The sequence below is a fragment of the Podarcis vaucheri genome (assembly GCF_965113315.1).
Source record: "Podarcis vaucheri genome assembly, chromosome: 15".
Taxonomy (NCBI): domain Eukaryota; kingdom Metazoa; phylum Chordata; class Lepidosauria; order Squamata; family Lacertidae; genus Podarcis; species Podarcis vaucheri.
This window is the reverse complement of record NC_138753.1, coordinates 45,223,281-45,242,897: the sequence shown is the minus strand read 5'-3', so window position 1 is coordinate 45,242,897 and position 19,617 is coordinate 45,223,281. Positions and strand designations below refer to the sequence as shown.

General features: G+C 46.8%; 1 protein-coding gene across 1 annotated transcript in view; it reads right to left on the bottom strand.

The window, feature by feature from the left end:
* The window catches only part of PHYHIP (phytanoyl-CoA 2-hydroxylase interacting protein), a 56,747-nt gene extending 39,130 nt beyond the window's left edge, over positions 1–17,617 (bottom strand). The window contains exon 1 of the mRNA XM_082200725.1: positions 17,540–17,617. The gene's annotated coding sequence lies outside the window, so the exon portion shown is untranslated. The remainder of the gene's footprint in view (positions 1–17,539) is intronic.
* Between the last annotated feature and the right edge of the window lie 2,000 nt (positions 17,618–19,617).

Genomic DNA, 19,617 nt, shown 5'->3' with positions numbered 1-19,617 from the left:
TCCAAAGATATACCACAAGGGAGCAGAAATTTAGGATCAGAGTTTTCCTTCTCCTAGATGGGCTCCCTTCCCACACTGATGAACCCCACCTGCCCTTTATGCAGAAGTAAGTTTTATCAAATTCAGTTGTGTTCACTCCATGGTGAGATTAGAATTACAGTCTAACAGCCCAATCCAAACCCAATATTCACCAGAATAAACAAGACTGGAATAGACAGGGCTTGGGTTATCCCAGCTGAGTCAGGGATGTCCAGCAGAACTCACACCAGCACACACCTCAAAAGGGGGAGTTGGGTGGGGTAAGGAGAGAGTTACATCTAATCCAAACATTTTTCAGTTCAGTCACATTACCTAGCAATTCACACCAGCAAAAAGGGTGGTATAACTCTATTTTAAAGGTTTGTTTTCTCTCTGACTGGATTTGGCCAGCTCAGTTGGCAGGAGCTGCACTCCTGAACAGAGTTTGGAAGAGAGATAACTCCACCAGATAATTCCACCAGCTTCTTGTACTTGGAGACGCTCTGCAAGTCTCTTCACCACTATGCTACACTAGTTCACACAGATGACTTGCCTTCTACCATTCAACTGGAACTAAGCCATATTATCTTCATATGAGACCCTCCTCCAAGTCCCACCTTCACCTGAGGTTAGGCAGGTGGTGAATGGACAGAAGGCCTTTTTGATTGAGGTGCCCTGCATTTGGAATGCCCCACTTTAGAAAGCCCACCCGATGCCAAGCCCTCTGATACTTTTCAATTGGCAGGTGAAAGTTTATTATTATTATTATTATTATTATTATTATTATTATTATTATTATTATTAATTTGCCCAGGCATCCAAAACAACTGTATAATCTACTATTTTATAGTTCAGCTTTTCATTTTTATGGGTTTTTTTCTTTTTTTGGTGCTTTGGGGTTGCTATGTTTCCTTGAGGGCTTCCATATGCAGCCCTGGGTGCTTATGCAGAAGAACAGCTGGCAAATTTACTAACTAGCTAACCACTGCCTGGGACCTCAAGGGGATTCTCAGCAAATGGGTGGAGACTTGGAATGAGTGAAGCTAAATTATACCCCGGACCTCCAAGGAACATTCTCTTACAAGGTTGAAATACATGGGAAGAGGGCACCTTAATGAAATCCATGAGCCTAATGCCAGCGTCTCTGTTAAGCCTAATGCTCTGCTGGTCATGCCTGCCTTTGGCCCACCTTAACAAAAATTGACTAGTTTCCCACTCAGTTTGGTCCTGTTGTCATTTTCATTTCCCAGAATGTCCCCAACTTAGCATCACTCTGCTGCATTGTGGGAAATCAAAATGGCATCGCTGAGCCATCCAGCGGTGCTGCCAAATAAGTCCACCAAGGCCAACCACACACCTGTCCCTGCATAAACAGCACCACCGTACGCCTCCCTGAGAGCTTCCTAAAACAACTGCAAACCAGGGCCAAAAGGCAGGTGGGGGGCCCTCTTTGTCCCCTCGCCCCCCTCCTTGTCATTCTTTATGTTCTTCTGCATAAGCACCCAGGGCAGCAATATCAGTCCTAGCATCCTGATATTTAGGCAGCTCCTAAATATGTTTTTGCTTAATGAGGCCTTTCCTGAAGTGTGGCTGAGTCTTTTTATGGAATAAGAACTGTACCATCATAGAGATGAGTTTACTGTTTATTAAGAGTTTGTCTTTGGTATTTCTGTCTCATTTTATTTTATCATACACCACTTCAGTAGTTTTCAGCCATTAAGAAGTTTATAAATCTGCAAAATAAATACTAATGCTCATAATATACATATCAAATACTATGTTTGGTATTCCTAACTTCCAATAATAAATTCACCACACATTTCCCTTCTCCATGTTATGGAATAAATAAGCTGTATTTCTGCTTCCCCTCTCTCACTCCCTCTTTTCTCCTTTGACTTTACTCGTTTTCCATCTACGTGAGCAGCACCTGCTTCCGTGGCAGCCTCACAGCTCTTCCCTGCCAACTCCTTTCCCCGTGACGGCTCCTTTTGTGCTCTGAGAAGAAACTGCTTGTATTTATAGCTGTCTCCCTGGCAGCCCCCACGCCTGCTTTTTTCCCTGACAGAATTCAGCTGATTAGAACTGAACCCTCTGGTGGGCCTAATAAATCCATCTGATAGCACCAAATCTACCTTCTCGATAGCGGCTATGAGTTGAGCTGCAAAGAGGAGCAGCATGAAACTTATCTGCGCACACGCAGACCCAGCTTGAAACAAAAAGTCAAGAGCTCCACTTCCTCTAATGAAAGAGAGAGAACAAACCAGCTATCAGCAAGAACTGATTGCACGGAGCAAAAGAACCTGTCAGCCGGCCCCATAATCACAGTCTCCCGACTGCAACGGTCCCTGAAGTGGCTCTTGCTGTCAGGAAATGGGTGGCTTAAAATAAATAAAACCAGGAATATAAAAGCAGAAGGTACTAGGACTACTTTTTATTCAGAAATATCTCTTTCGTTGTTTTTTTTGTTTGTTTGTTTGTTTGTTTAAGATGTGAAAAACAGAATACCATTAAAATACTCCATATCTTCACTTGCAACAAGGCAGACCCCAAACTAAATGTATTTTAAGCTATATTTTTACCACGTACTCTGTTTAGGGTTTGTAGCTATAGTGGTAGAACACAGGCTTGCATGCAAAATGTTCCAGGTTCAATTCCTGGCATTTCCAGGTAGGGAAGAGAAATGCCAAAACCCTGGAAAACTGATGCCAGTCAGAACAGAGCCAGAAGGAACTGGCAATCCACTCCAGTATTTTGCCAAGAAAACTCCACAGACATAAAAAAGGAGAAGCTTTGAGAAGAAAGTGAGCATTTCCAAGGCATGCTCTGGTTCATGGGGTCACAGAGAGTCAAACACGACTAAGACGACTAAACAACAACAATTACTCATGGTGCAATAGTAAAAAAAAATCGACACATTTCTAGCACTGAATTTCAGAATAAGAGGTACTGCTGTCATGAGCCTGGATGTTTGGAGGCTAGGCGTAGTTAGTGGTGAAGGAAAAAGCACTCTTGGCTTGCTCAGGGAGCCCATCATTCTTCAGGGTTGAACTGCAGCATTTAATCAGCTTCAGGGGTGAAGCGCAGAAGGACAGGTTCAAATAAAGTTCTTATTACAAAGATCCTGACTGTTTACTACCTGACTGAGGTTCTCTTTCAGCAAGATCCTATCTATGTCTACTCAAAAGTAAGTCCCACTGAGTTCAATTGGACTTGCAAATAAGTGTGCTTAAGTGTCGCCTTTATTATCCCATTTTAGAGAGGCAGAAATTGTCATCTTGATTAATATTTTGACCCCCACCACACCACACCACCCTTGCTTATCCTGCTGTTTAGTTTTCTTCCAGTTACATAAAAGTAGCAGTCAGAGGTTAGGTATCATCATTTTTTTCATCCAGCCCATCCTGCAAAGGAGCTTGGAATGGCAAACATGGGGGTTATCTCAATTTAGCCCCACCACAATTCTGGGAGGAGGCATCTGGAAGCTGTGCCAAAGCGGAGGCTCTGAGAGGGCAAAAAACTGAGGGATGGCGACACAGCAGGACTCTCTGTTCTGTTTCCATGGCAAAGCTACAGCTCCACCCATTGCAGAGGATGGCACCCCTAGGGATCTGGGAAAGAGCTAGGGCTATGAAGTGGGCACCTGTTCAGAGGCAGCAGAGCTAAAAGCAGGGCCGGGGGCAGGGGGGCATTGAACCAGGGTTTTTGCCCCAGGTGAAGCCTCCGGGGGCGCCATTGAGGCTCCCAGCCTATATGTGTGTGTTTGCATATGCGCCTTGAGGGTGCCAATCTGGGTCTTTGACCCGGGTGAAATAAAGCCTAGTTTCGCCCCTGCTGAAAGGATACAGCAGGGGTAGCCCACATGAAGTGAGATGGGAACAGAAGTACAACTCACAGCAGCTCCATCCACCATGACCAAGAATGAGGGTTGATGGAGGCTTTCGTTCACAACAGATGGAGGACACCAAGATGGTTCTTCCATGGCTAGGGGGCCGTTGGGCCGAGCAGCAGAACTCAGCTAGCTGCCTGGGGCAGCTCCAGGTCTGGGGAGGCCCTGGCCAAGCAGCAGCCCCTTCGGCCTCCGGGGGCCTCTGGGATCTGAGCCAAGGTCTGCCCAATGCAGCTCTTACACTTGGTTCCCATTACACTGGCTCAAGGGAACCAGGCCTGCTTCCTGGAGGTGGGGCTGCGGCGGCACAACAGCCCTTTCCCACCCTGGTGCCGTTGGGCTGGCCCTCACTTAAATATAGTGAGACCACCTCACGGTACACCAGTTACATGAAATTCTACAAATTGCCCCAGATTATCTAGTGGGGGACTTGTGTGAGGGAAAACTTAATGATTTGGAGTCTCAGGCAGGATTTGATCAAATAAACAAGAAATATTTTATTACACAAAGAAAGTTTATGACACAAAGTGGATCAAACAAAGGATACTTCAGATTATAATGTTATTGCAGGTAACAGTTCACCTAATAATATTTATACTAAATCTAACTGATATTATGGAATCCTAGAATCATAGAGTTGGAAGAGACCACAAGGGCCATCGAGTCCAACCCCCTGCCAAGCAGGAAACACCATCAGAGCACTCCTGACATATGGTTGTCAAGCCTCTGCTTAAAGACCTCCAAAAAAGGAGACTCCACCACACTCCTTGGCAGCAAATTCCACTGTCGAACAGCTCTTACTGTCAGGAAGTTCTTCCTAATGTTTAGGTGGAATCTTCTTTCTTGTAGTTTGGATCCATTGCTCCGTGTCCGCTTCTCTGGAGCAGCAGAAAACAACCTTTCTCCCTCCTCTATGTGACATCCTTTTATATATTTGAACATGGCTATCATATCACCCCTTAACCCCCTCTTCTCCAGGCTAAACATGCCCAGCTCCCTTAGCCGCTCCTCATAAGGCATCGTTTCCAGGCCTTTGACCATTTTGGTTGCCCTCCTCTGGACACGTTCCAGTTTGTCAGTGTCCTCCTTGAACTGTGGTGCCCAGAACTGGACACAGTACTCCAGGTGAGGTCTGACCAGAGCAGAATACAGTGGCACTATTACTTCCCTTGATCTAGATGCTATACTCCTATTGATGCAGCCCAGAATTGCATTGGCTTTTTTAGCTGCCGCGTCACACTGTTGGCTCATGTCAAGTTTGTGGTCAACCAAGACTCCTAGATCCTATTCACATGTACTGCTCTCAAGCCAGGTGTCACCCATCTTGTATTTGTGCCTCTCATTTTTTTTTGCCCAAGTGCAATACTTTACATTTCTCCCTCTTAAAGTTCAGCTTGTTTGTTTTGGCCCAGTTCTCTAATCTGTCAAGGTCGTTTTGAAGTGTGATCCTGTCCTCTGGGGTGTTAGCCACCCCTCCCAGTTTGGTGTCATCTGCAAATTTGATCAGGATGCCCTTGAGTCCATCATCCAAGTCGTTGATAAAGATGTTGAATAAGACCGGGCCCAAGACAGAACCCTGTGGCACCCCACTAGTCACTCTTCTCCAGGATGAAGAGGAACCATTGATGAGCACCCTTTGGGTTCGGTCAGTTAGTCCGTTACAAATCCACTGAGTGGTAGCATAGTCAAGACCGCATTTTACCAGCTTCTTGACAAGAATATCATGGGGCACCTTGTCAAATGCCTTGCTGAAATCAAGGTAGGCTACATCCACTGCGTTCCCTTCATCTACCAGGCTTGTAATTCTGTCAAAAAACGAGATCAGGTTAGTCTGACATGACTTATTTTTCAGAAATCCATGCTGACTATTGGTGATCACAGCATTCCTTTCTAGGTGCTCACAGACTGTTTGCTTAATGATCTGCTCCAGAATCTTCCCTGGTATTGATGTCAGACTGACTGTGCGGTAATTATTTGGGTCCTCTCTTTTCCCCTTTTTGAAAATAGGGACAACATTTGCCCTCCTCCAGTCTGCCGGACTTCTAATCAAGCATATCTTCTTTTAAACTTCAGTTGCTTATGTTCAGTTACTTCACTTCAGGTAGATGTTACAGGTTTTTAGATTAAAGGGTAAATGCTCGGCTTATTTCCAGTTATTTCACTTCAGTTTTTTCTCAGTTGTTGCTGTTGCTGCTCTGATACTTACAAGTTTAAAGTATATCAGGTCTCCAAAAACAACAATATGCTCTCAGAGAGCATATACAGTGGTACCTCCGTTTTTGAACATCTCCATTGACAAACGTTTCGGAACTCCAACACTGTGAACCTCGAAGTAAATGCTTCCGTTTTCGAACACACCTCGGAAGTTGAACAGAACTTGAAAGAAGTTGAAAGAGAAATTGTCATTTTGGGGAAGAATCTCTGTGATAAAGATGAACATACTACCCAAAATGTTATTTCTATTTCAGACAATCCCAGTAATTAGTAGAATAGGACAGTTCAAAGATTGGCAAAAAGCATTGTCAAGCTTTATCTGGTAGGGGAAGAAACCTAGAATAAAATATGAACTTTTACAAATAAAAAAGAAAGAGGCAGATTCTCGCTGCCAGAGTTAAAGATATATTTTGAAGCATCATGCTTGACATTGTTAAGGGATTGGATGAAATTAGAAAATACAGACATATTAGATTTAGAAGGTTATGGAAATAGATATGGGTGGCACACATATTTGTGATAAATTTAAAGTTCACAGAGGCTTCCTGAATCATGTAATAAGAAAACCACTGTATGAAGTCTGGATTAGAATCATAGAATCATAGAGTTGGAAGAGACCACAAGGGCCATCGAGTCCAACCCCCTGCCAAGCAGGAAACACAAAGAATTACTAGAACGTAAAACACCATGGTGGATTTCGCCAGCAGAGGCAATTTCAGTCAAGAGGTTAAATATGAAAGGTAATTGGCCTACATATAGGGAGTTGATAAGGGAAAGGGATAAAGTGTTAAAACTGAATTCATATGATGAAATATGTGATATGTTGACATGTTGGCTACAATATCATCAAATTAATGATGTAGATGAGGAAATTAAGGAGGTAATGATAAAATGGGCAATTGACATTGGGCATAATATTGATTTTGACAAATGGGCAAGGCTGTGGAATAATGGTATGAAATTTACTGCATGCATGACATTGAAAGAAAATATAATGAAAATGATGTATAGATGGTATTTGACCCCTAATAAACTAGCGAAAACGTATAAAACAAGCAATAAGCAATGCTGGAAATGAAAGGTTAAAGATAGAGATTTTTATCATATGTGGTGGATGGGTGACAAAGTTAAACTATTCTGGGATAGTATTTATAATGACTTAAAAAGGATGCTTAGGTACACACTCCCAAAGAGACTGGAGGTGTTTCTGCTAGGAATGGTAGGAGGGGAAATATCAAGAGCTGATAAAAATTTGCTTATGTATGCAACAACAGCTGCTGGAATTTTATTAGCCCAAAAATGGGAACAGCAGGAGTTACCAACTGTGGAAGAATGGCAGGCGAAGATTATGGATTATGCGGAACTGGCAAAGCTGACCCAGAGAATCTGGAATCTTGGGCGACCGAGTGTTCCAGAGAGAATGGAGTAAATTTATATTATATAGAGAGAACATATAAAGACACTTGGCAGGACTGAGATAAATCTCACAACGTTTGTAATAATAGACAGTCTATGTGTGATTAAAGTGTTTTATAATATAAGGTATAATCAGAATCGAAATGTAAAATATGTGGGGAAATATAAATGTGATATAAAAAACCAGAAGATGGAGGGAGGGAAGTCAAAAGCTCGGCAGAGCAAGGGATAAAATGTTCTTTTTTTGGGATGTCAAAAATTGTAAAAACTGGAAAAACCAATAAAAATTATATTTAAAAAAAGAAGTTGAACGGCCTCCACTGAGTGTATATGTTATTTTTCTCAATTTTCTCTATTAAATTTGCAGACCACTCTTTGCGCCTCAGTTTTTGAACATTTCAGTGCTCAAACGGTCTTCCAGAACAGATTATGTTCGAAAACCAAGATACCATTGTACTTCAAAATTAAAATCATTTCTTTTCAGCTACAGCAAGCCTGGACAAAACAAGTCCCTTATGGCACAATGCAAAATGCCATCTGGGTAAACTGCAGAATGGAGCCAGCACAGCAGGTCACTCTAGATGACTTGCATAAGTGAGCCATGCTGCGTACTACAGGGCAAGTCAACCTGTAAGAACACCCTTTTCTAAGATCAAATACTAAAAGTGTAGAAAAACAAAGGCGATTTTTTCAGGGAGGCAAACCCATTGCTATGGAGATAACAATTTTGCTGCACTGGAACAATTTTCTGTCATACGAAGATTTGCTATGTTCTAATGGCTTTGACAATAAAGAATGTGGCTGGTGAAGGACCCTGTTCTTGAGTGATCTCTTTCGGCCATTGCTCAGCACTGGAACAACTGCTTCTCAGGCTGAAGGCTCCAGATTCAGGTGGGGCTGAGAGAGTTCTGCCTCCCTGAAGATCCTGGAGAACCACTGCCAATCAGTCTGGATCAGGCCAAGCCGGATGGCCCAATGGTCTGACTTGGAATGGGTCAGGTGTTGCTCAGCCCTCGTCCTTTAAGGCTGGCCAACAATGCCCTGCGGAGAGTCCCCTCAATGAGAGTGTAACAGCCTCTTCTCAGGGGTGACCTGGTTCCTGTGAGAGCGCCACTTGGTCCCAAATACAAACATGGTCTCCGTAGTTGTAGCTCAATGGCCGTAGAGCATATGCTGTGCAGGGGGTCCTGGATTCCATCCTGGAATCTCCAAGTAGGGCTGAGAGAGATTCCCGCCACGAAACCCTGGAGAACTGTTGCCTGTCAGTGTAGAATGGCCAACTGCATAGCTCAGTTGGTACAGCAAGCGAGACTAAATCTCAGGGTCATGGGTTTGAACCCCACGTTGGGCAAAAAGATTCCTGCATTGCAGGGGACTGGCCTAGATGACCCTCGTGGTTCCTTCCAACTCTTCAGTTGTATATGAATCAATTTGTGGGGGGTTGGGGTTGGGGGTGCCACCCGGAAACCCTGCCATAGAGTAATTAGGGATTCCTGAGAAGTTTGAGCTTTGTAAATTCTGATATGAACTAACCAGATCAGGACCTCCTGGACTAATGTGGAACTTGGTTGCCCACCAGCTGCTGCCTCTTCCAAATGCTCTAGCACAGTTCTCAGCTCATGGAATATATCAAAATGCTTATTTTGAGAGAAAAGCCATTAAAAATACATACTGAAATGTGATTTTTTGTGCAAATTAAAAACACACCACAGAAATGGGCAAAAACAGACTTGTGAATGAATATATGCAAAAGCTATATGGAGGGGAGGGAGGATGCAACCCAGCAGCTCGACTGTGAGCAGGTGAGGAATCCTGGCAGCATGCCTCTCCCCAATTCCAAGCTGACCAAGATCCTGCCCTAAAGCACTCCCAGATCCAAGGAAGACAGTGGCAGGAAGGCGGCTGCGACTCGTGCGCAAGGGATGCATCAGATTCCGGCCTAACTCAGGCAGCAGAAAGCAGCACGTGGCTGGGGAAGCATGTGGGTGTAAAATGCTCCTGGTAACCTGGGAGAGATTCTGGATATGGGAAAGAGTTGCTTAGCAAAGCGTGAGCGATTGATTGGCAAGAGCAAAGAGCTCTTCTCTCTCTTTTGAAAGATGCATTAGAGGGAGGTTGCATAATAATCTCCTTCCAGGAAGGATTCCAATAGGAGGCTGGAGAGCCATCTGTTAGGAATTGTAGAATAACAGAGTTGGAAGGGATCCCTAGGGGTCATCTAGTCCAACCCCCTGCAATGCAGGAATCACAGCGAAAGCGTCCATGACAGGTGGCCATCCACCCTCTGCTTAAAAAACTCCAAGGAAGGAGAGTCCACCACTTCCTGAGGAAGACCATTCCACTGTCAAACACCAATTAGTCAGAAAGTTCTTCCTGATGTTTAGTCAGAATCTCCTTGCTTGTAACTTGAATCCATTGGTTTGAGTCCTAGCCTCCAAAGCAAGAGAAAACAAGCTTGCTCCCTCATCAATCTGATGTATTTGAAGATGGCTATCATATCTTCTCTCCATCTCCTCTAAGCATACCCAACTCTCTCAACCTTTCCCACACTTTGATCACCCTCCTTTGCACACCTTCCAGTTTGTCAATCCCCTTCATAAATTGTGGTGCCTAAAACTGGACACAGTATTCCAGGTGTGGCCTGACAAAGACAGAATAGAGCGGTGCTTCATGAAATATTGTTTGTCCTCTGCCTTGAGCAGGAGGTTGCCATTGTTCAGTGCTGGAGCATCTGCTTTGTAGAGGGAGAAAGCCCCATTGCACTGGGGAGGGGGGAGTGCTGGTTTCCGTAGCACACTGGATTATAGTTAAATCTAGCCCATGGATCATACAGTTATTTGGGGCAGAGATAACTGAAGGTGCAGTGGAACTAGGGCTGTACAAAGGCATCAGTTTCCGTTGTGTCCTGCCTTTGCCACCTGCAGCACTCTTTCCCTTCTGCCACCGTTCATCTCCAAAACCAACATTCTTAGTCTTGCCATCCACTGTGGCAAAATTGCATAACTAACGTAAATTACATAATTAATTACATGTTACTCAAACCACATTGGCATGATATTATCTCACCCAGGCAAATTAGGGGGGCTGGAGGGATGGGATTGATTTTCATTCTGGGCATTGGATGCATAAGCAAACATTGGCAATTTCTGTTCCCATTTCCCTCAGAATTCTCTGACACCCCTAAATGGAACCAAGAGTTCTTAACCGTCCATACATGTCAATAAGGAGCAGACCAATCGGGCCTCCAAGCGAAGGGAATTCCATAACCTGGACATCACTCCAGAAGATAGCTTCTCCTGTGTGCCAGAATATGTGGGTGTTTGCAAAAATGCTGTTTTGTCTCTAAAAGCACGTGTATGAAAGAGAAATAAAGTGTGCATGTCTGCAAATGGGATGAACAACAGCAAATGGGATGATGCTTAATTAGGTGCATGGACAGCTATCCCGACTTTTGAACACCAGTTCCGTAATTAAATAGTCTCAGGGCATAAGAACTGCCCAACTATTTCTAACTACAGGTCTACCTGCTCCACTAACCTGCTTCTAAAAGCATTCAGCCAGAGGTCTCTGGGGAACTGACAAACCCATTTGCCCCCAGTGCCTGATATTCAGAGATATATTGCCTGTTAACCTGGAGGTTCTACCGCAGGTGTTGACAAGATTTACTTAATCCTCTTCAAAGCCATCTAATCAAAGCCCACACCTTGTTCCACTGAGTTAATTGTGCACTGTATCCAGAAGCCCTTCCTTTTGCTGTACTCTAAGCCATGGAGCTCCCGGGGTGACCTTGGGCCAGTCACGGCCTCTCGGCCTAGCCGACTTCACCAGAGCGCAAGCAGCGGCATTCAGGCCACCATGAAGTCCTTGCAGGAAAGGCGAAATACAAATGTCACTACAGCAACACCAGCAGCAATAAGCTCCAATGGAGATGTTATGAGAAACGAATGGGGGGGGGGAGTGTCACTCTCTCTGGATACTTTGAAATTAAAAAAACCTCTGTCATAAAAAAACCTTCAGGTGCTTGAGCCTTTTCCTTGTAGCCAAGCTAATCCAAACCCCTTCTTGTATACAGACTCACCTAGGCCGGCAAACGCATCTCCCTAACTGTTGGATTTATGCCATTTCAATCACTGTTGCTTCAGTTATTTTTTTAAATGCCTCGAAAAACAAGAAATGAGACATCCCTTTCAGAGGAAGAGCATAACATGCCTTGCTTGTAATCCCAGTCAACATGCCAACATAAAGAACAGCAGAACGGGGTGTGGGAGTTTTGAGGCGGGTCACATGGAATAAAAGACATTTTGCAGTCCTGGCTAAGCAAGGACTTGCACAGAGAGGAGAGTTGAAGGGGAGGTCTCTGAAGCAAGGCGTAGGAAGCAAAGCCAGAACTCCTTGGTTCCCCCACTCATGTCCCTGGAGTGTTTCCCACAGCACCGCCCTTCTGACATTCCAGACCTTCCCTTTAGACGTGCCCGCACAGCTTCCCCAAGAAAAAGCTTCATCTCCCGTTTGCAGAGCTGAAGCAGAGGAGTCAGAGGAAGAGGCCAAAGAGGTGAGGGCCTGACTGCCGCCAAAGGGAGCGGTGAAGGGCCTTTCCATTAATATGGACCACCCATCTACAGGAAAGCGATCACCTGAGCCAGGATAACGGTCAGGTCAAAATGCTCCTGTCAGGAAACAGCAGCAACAAAAAGGTTCAGTATGCAACCCCCCAGGCAAGCTCACATGGCTTCATGCTTCTCCTCCACTCACATGTTCACAAGCACCGCCACGTGGATATGCACCCACTCACAGCAATCCAACTCCTTCACATCCCTGCAGATAACGACTCAAAACCATACATGCACATTTCCGCCAGGTTCTTTCTCAGATGCACATGCAAAGACACCTGAATCTCCCCCAGCTTCTACCATGGAGGCTACCAGGTTCGCTCCCTTCCAGAAAGATGCCAGCCTTTCCCCAGCCTGGCACACCCCCCCCCTCCCCCAGATAATTTGGTCTATGGCTGGCTGTAGTCAGGTTTGGGGAAGCTGCTGATTGCTAAAATTCTCCAATCTTAAATGCAATATGTGGAAGTAAATCCCTCTTCTTTGGCCTGAGAGCCACATCCCCTAGTGTGCAACTTTAAGGGGCTGCATGCCAGAGGCAAATGTGTGTGGACCAATGGATGCCTCTTCCTTTGCGCAATGTACCCATTCCAGTCACACAAACATCAGAGGCCTCTAAGCATCCAATCTGTGGGTCCTCCATCGAGGCAGGCAAATGGCATGCTTAGCAGCTCCAGGATACAGTCCAGCCAAGCAAGAATCACTTGGGGAGTGCAAAGCACAGCTTGGCAGAGGCTGGGCATGGGAGGAGACGCGAGGTTCTACATGCCTGGCATGGACAATTCTGTCCTGAGCAGGGTGGCCAATGCCCTGACTTTGCGCAAGGCAGCTTCTTATGAGAGATGGACACATGTCCAGGCGCACACTCCAAATCTCGCAGAGACCACCTCACAACTGGCTGCATGCTTATTTCCTGTTTCAGTGCAGAAAGTGGAACTTGAGCGTTCTTACCACACATTTAAAGACCACACAGTGTCCTGGGGAAATGATTAGGGATTTGAACCTGGGTCACTGTGAAGAACTTCTCCACTTGTGAGTCCCAGCACAGCTATCCAGAGGCCTGCTGCCTTCAGTACAGTAGTCCCTTGTTCAATATGTGTGCAACTGTGTACACACACAACGCGCCATACCCAGAAGTGACCCAGGAACGTCATAAACACATCACAGAAGCATCACCCAAAGGGTGGGGCATGGGCGGTGCCAAACAGTGTTTGCAGGCTAATTTTCACTGGGTTTCAATTATATATGATTTCACTGACATGTACGGTGCCTCAGAATGTAACACCTGTGTAAAAGGGGGGTCTGCCTGTACTGGACATAGTACACAGCCGTTGTGGCAAGCAGCCACTGGTAATCTCACATTTCATGGATTTGTCTAATTCCCCTTTAAAGTCACTAAATTTGGTGCCCATCACCTCCCCCTGCTTTAAAAGGGGATTTGAAAATATATCTATCCATATTCTGCAAATAAAAATAAATATTGTGATACTCTACTCCCCTATTCTACACTGAAATGTTTAAATGTTTCTGACTGCAGCTTCCCTCCCACTGCAAATAAAAACTGAGGAGGCCTTGGTTCCCACTGGGACCACAGCAGGGGCAAAGGCTTAGACTCCCCACACCCTGGTCCCAATCCGGCTTGTGGGTCCCTCTACACCAACTACTTGTTAAACAAAAATCAGCTGCGCAAGCTCAAGCGATGTACCAAGGGGCTACCAGATATCATGGTTGTGTGCTACTTGCACCACTGGGCGTCAGGTGCTTATAGGAAGCCTGCAAGCAGGAAAGAAGCACGCTGGAGGGCCCCCCACCCGGTATTCCCTGACTGTGGGGCGAGATGTGCCTTTGGCCTGATCCAGCAGGGCTGTTCTTAAGATCTTATGACAAATGTCACATCTACTCTGGCCCTCGGATGGTGACCAACACCCTCTCAGCATGTGACCAACATGCTGGCTCTGCAAATACCCCTCTGCACATTCAGATTCACACACCCATACCCCATATTATGAAATACAGGGTAATGAGTTTGTGGGTGCCAGACTGGTCCTGAGCCCCTGGACCCAGCAAGGGTTAAAATATCAGCCAGGCTAGTTTTCTGTGTTTTTGCCTGAGTGATGGGCCATTACAGAAGAACAAAGGCAATTGCCTGGGTGATGGGCCATTATGGGAGAGCAACAGAAAGGAAATGGGCCATTAAGAGAGCAAAGGAGAGGGGACCCTGTGCCAGATGACAACTGAGTTGGGCCCCTCCTCCAGCTCTTAGATAGTTAGAAGGACAAAGCCAGAGTTGCAGTTGAGCTTCTCTGTAAAGTCAGAGAGGCAGAGCACAATGTTTGATTTATGTTAAAAAATAATAATAATATCTTTATTGTCATTGCCCCCTTCGGGGACAACGAAATTACTTGAATCCAAGGCTGAGTCTATGGAAGAAATAAGCCCTTTTTGGGATGTTAAAGCTCTGTACTCTCTCCATATAGGTTTGTATATATGTGTAACAGAACCATATATCATAAAGACACCACAGTCTCTGCTGTGCCTCATTTCCCAAAGGAAACACAAACCCCGGATGAGTGATGGAACCCCTGGAATCTTGCACTGCCTGCAGCAATAGCTTTGTGCCCATATTCAATGTGTACTTGAATGCCCTACATCCAAATAATGTCCACGTACACATTAAGAACCTTGCACGCTCATCCACTACTCCCCGAGCAAAGTCATACACATAAGCAGCCCTGCTTATGCTAATGTAAATGTCCATACTTTCACACCCACTCATGATAACGCACTTGCAAATATGTCGGCACACATATTTCACAGTCTCAAGCAGACACTTTCTCTCTTGGTTGATCGCGTAACTTCCTCATAGTTCTGCTTACTTATGAATTCCCATAATTATGTGCAAGTCATGCGCAACCCTGCATGTCCCCACAATACCATTTCATGTGTACTGTTACAGCTAGGCACACACATCAGAGTGACATAAGATCTTAATTAGCATTATTGTATCCACTTAAAGAAATAAAATCATTTAAGAATACCTCATTTTACATTTGCTTCATGTTACGTTTTTTCAGGTTGCGTCCTGCAGCGACCCAGAAGTACCGGAAAGGGTTACTTCCGGGTTTCACCGCTTGCGCATGCACACAAGTGCTAAATCGTGCTTCGCACATGCGCACAGGCACCAAATTGCACCGCACACCTGCGCCGATATGGCGTTTCAGGTTGCGGGCTTTTCATGTTGCGAACGAGCCTCCAGAACAGATCCCATTTGCAACCAGAGGTACCACTGTACATACAAGTTCCTTCTGACCTAAATGTTGAAATACTAAGCTTGAGTTTTTTTAATAAGGCAGATCGAAAAATATGAATAAATAAGATCCTAATTATTCTACATATGCCTTCATTCAAAATGCCCTTTTAAAATCACATCTTCCCTACACATAAACCCTTGATTTATTTTTTATATTTATATTCCAAGTTTCTTATATTCTACTCACCCCCCACACATGCCTTTTCACTTTACAACAACCCTGCGAGGTAAGCGCAGCTGAATGAGACTGACTGAGCTTCATAACAGACTGGAGATTTGAACCCAGGTTTTTTTAATCCTAGTCCAACACTCCAACACCACACTGGCTCTACGTAGGAACACAAGAATCTGCCTTACACCAAATCACATCACTGATCCAATGGGCAGCAGCTCTCTGGGTTTTCAGACAGAGATATTTCCCAGTCCTCCCTGGAGATGTCAGGAATTAAACTCAGTGGCGTAGCGTGGGTTGTCAGCACCCGGGGCAAGGCAAGTAATTTGCGCCCCCTAACCCGTGGATTTGCGCCCCCTAACCCGTGGATTTGCCCTAACCCCAGATGTTGCACCCGGTGCGGCCGGGGCCCCCTGCACCCCCCACGCTACGCCACTGATTAAACTTGGGACTTATTGCTGTTTGTGCTGCCTCTAAACCTCTTCCCTACTTCTAAAATCTGTTCCCACAAGTACTCAGGTGGATAGTTATAAAACACTTAAGCCAGCATGTAATGCACACTCATCTGACTGTGCATGGAATAAGTTGACTTCACATTTTCACTGCGACACACATTTTGCCTATGCATGCAAGTGGTGTGTACTCATGCTCTCCGACTCCTTGTCTAGAGCCCCAGACTTGTGCATGCACATACAATCACTTGAATCTGCATATACCAAAAACCCATCTGAAACACAGACCGGCTCACAAAGCCAGACAAGCACCAGCAGGCTCCATCCGTGTGGCCTCGGTGGCCCCCATCCCCGCACTTTTTCTTTTCCCTAAGCCCTCTGCTTTATTATTCTTGCAACATCATCTGCTCCTTGTTTGCAAGAACCTAGCTGAAGTTCTTGGTGGTTTCCCCGTGTTTGGCGGAGCTGTGGGAGTGAAGGAAGGTCATCCCCTTCGGGACAGTGAAATTCAGTCTGACAGGTCCAGTTGCCTTCATTAAGTAGATTCCAAAGTGAGGAGGAATCGGCTGACAGGATCTGTGTCCTGCCTATCTGGTCTCATTGTTTGGACCAGGTTCCTGCTGCCTGTCCTACAATATATGGGTTTGTTTTTGAGAGGGGAGCTCCCTGCTGAAGCAGTGTGTCACTCCTACAGCATTTCCCACCCCGAGATCCATTAATTCTCCAGAGCAAACATTCCCCCCCCCAACCCCATCAGCAGAGGAGAAAAGTCCTGCTGCCTGGAGGTGCCTTTAGCCTTTACTCTAAAGGGGGAAACCATGCGGCTTGGCGAAATGTGTCCCCTGAGAAGATGAAGTGAGTTGCTTGAGGCTTTGACGGGAGTCATTGTCAGAGAAGCATCATAAAACTGCAGAGTTGGAAGGGACCCTGAGGCTCATCTAGTCGAAGCCCCTGCAGTGCAGGAATATTTTGCCCAACGTGGGGCTTGAACCCCAAACCCTCAGATTAGGAGACTCCTGCTCTACCCACTGAGCTGTGTCCCTCTGCTCTCCCCTCCTACACTGCTGGCCTGTGGATGACTGGACTGGAATCTCTTTGGGGCAGGGAGCTTGACTTGCTCTTCATTTGTGTTTGTTACATGGATCTCCTGCCTTTCCTCTCAGCCCCGCAGTTTGCCTGCGCGAGAAGCCTTTCCGGAGAGGCAGCGCCTGGCCCAGGGGCATCGCGGGAGCCAGGCGGGAACCTGCGCCTCCCGCCTCTGCTCTCGCCCGGCAACCCCTCCGGCGCCTCACCGGGCTGCTGCTGCTGCAGGGGGAAAGGAGGGCCGGGCGCCGCCTCGAGCTCCGGGAAGGGCAGGCGGGCAAGAAACGGAATGAGCGGAGCCGGCAGGAAAGGCAGGGCGCCTGGGTTCGGCGACGCCCTCCCTTCCGCGCCTAGGCTTCTCCCGGAGGATGGCCGTCCTACCTGGCTCCGCAGGAGACCCCGGACCTCTGGGAAGTCAACGTGGTGGCGGCTGCGCGGGGAGCCCGAGAGGGCGAGAGCGAGCCTGGCCCGAAGCGCCTTCCCCCGCAAGAACTCGGCGGGATCCCGCAGCTGCTGCCCGGCCGGAGCAGGAAGGCGCGCGGAGAGCGCGAGAGCGCAGCCCGATCCGGCGACTCCAGCAGGCGCCGCGCAGAGCCAGCCAGGACTCCGAGGCTCCGCAGCCGGCGAGGGAGGCAGGCAGGCAGGCAGGCAAGGCGCCCCCGGATCCGGCCCGGCTCCTCTCGGCCAATCCGCTCTCAGCCTGCGCAGCATCCAGGGCTGCAGCCAATGACTGCGCCGAGAGGCGCGAGCGCAGGAGGGAGGGAGGGAGGGAGGGAGCGCGCAAGGCAGCGCGCAGCTCCGCAGTCTCTCGGCGCCGGAGCGCCCGGAGGGAGGGAGGCGAGCCGGGCAGGGCCGCTGGGCGACGCGAAAGGGAGTCCCGAAGGGGCAGGCGAGCCAGAGGCGCCCAGGGACGCTTCGCATCACAATCCGCTCTCCCCGCAATAAAATAGGGGGGGGGTGTGGCTGGTCCCCAAAGTGGACCGGCATTGCTCGCCGCCTCTTGTGATCGATTATGCGGGGCGAGGTTTATTTTGTATAAATAATTCTGCAGCGCATCGCCCAGAGCAGCGCTCTCCAACTTGCTGCTCTTCATTGGACTACAACTCCCATCAGCTTCACCCTCAACATCTGGAGTTCATCAGACTGGGGAAGGCAGGTCTAGAGCAGACATTATGGTCTACATCCAATGCAGAACTGAGCCCCACTGAAATCAATCGATTTAAATGCACCTATAACTTGTGTGTTCACTTTTAGCCTCAACAAGTGGGATCTGCAACAAAATGTTGCCGTTTGAATGGATGCTGCTCAGGGAGTCAGCCAGCCAGGCGTTGTTCCATTTCACTTTGACTTTTTTCTGTTTTTCCTCTGCCCAACAGACACTCTGTTTTTTGGGGCTACTGAGTACGCCCGTCATCATGGGGCTGTTTTGGAGGGTCCCTCTATTCTATTTAAATAATTATAAGTCTTCAAATATTGGTGTCCTCTTAAGTCTGCTGATACCTCCTACTTGCCGATAAGTGCTGCTGCTTTGTCTGCATAAAGATCCATCCTTGGAGAATGAGTTTGCTACATAAGTTTTCTTTTGCACCAGGGATGCAGTGGGGTGGGGAACTGCGGCCTTCCAGATGTTCTTTGGCTACAACGCCCATCAGCCTCAACCAACATAACAATGGCCAGGGATGGTGGGCATTGCAATCTAACAACATCTGCTGAGCAACAGACTCTGCAAACTCTGTCTTACACACACCGTCTTTGATTATCACATTTGGCCTAAATAGCACTTAGATACAAATATATCTTTAGAGTACTTCCAGATGGGCATTTATTGTGGAATTGGAGCTGCTCGTGCACCCTGCCCTGTGAGACTCCATTGCAGGCAACCCACCACCTGGAGACAGTCAGTCAGGTTGTGTATCCAGAGGAGGAAAGACCACTGGGATGAGCGCAGAGAGAAGAAACGCCCTGGTGCATGTGCAGCAGCACAACTGGACACCTTCATCTGCCCCAACTGCAACAAAACAAAATCTCTCCCGCATTGGTCGCCACAGCCACAGCAGGCGCTGCAACCTTCCAACAGTTTGACTTCATACCCAAAGGCACACTCCTCCATTGTCTCCTGAGGCAAATGGGTGCCAACCAATTCCCCTTCCCCATTTAATCCATGGAAAATCCAGCATTTATTTTTTTAAAAAAATACACCTGTTGCTAACAATCTGTTTGCATACCCAGATGACTCATTTGCATTATTTATCCTCTTGGAACAAAAAAGCACACTAGCTAAAACAGAAGTTCTCAAACTGTGGTCCAGCAGTGGTCCATGAACTTCTTTCTAGTGGTCTGTGAATTTCTGATTGAAGACAGAAGAGGTCATACCCATCACATTATATCAATCAATCAATCATTTTATTCGACCGTCAGTAAAAAAAATACATTTGTCAGTACACAGTTAAAAACTCCAG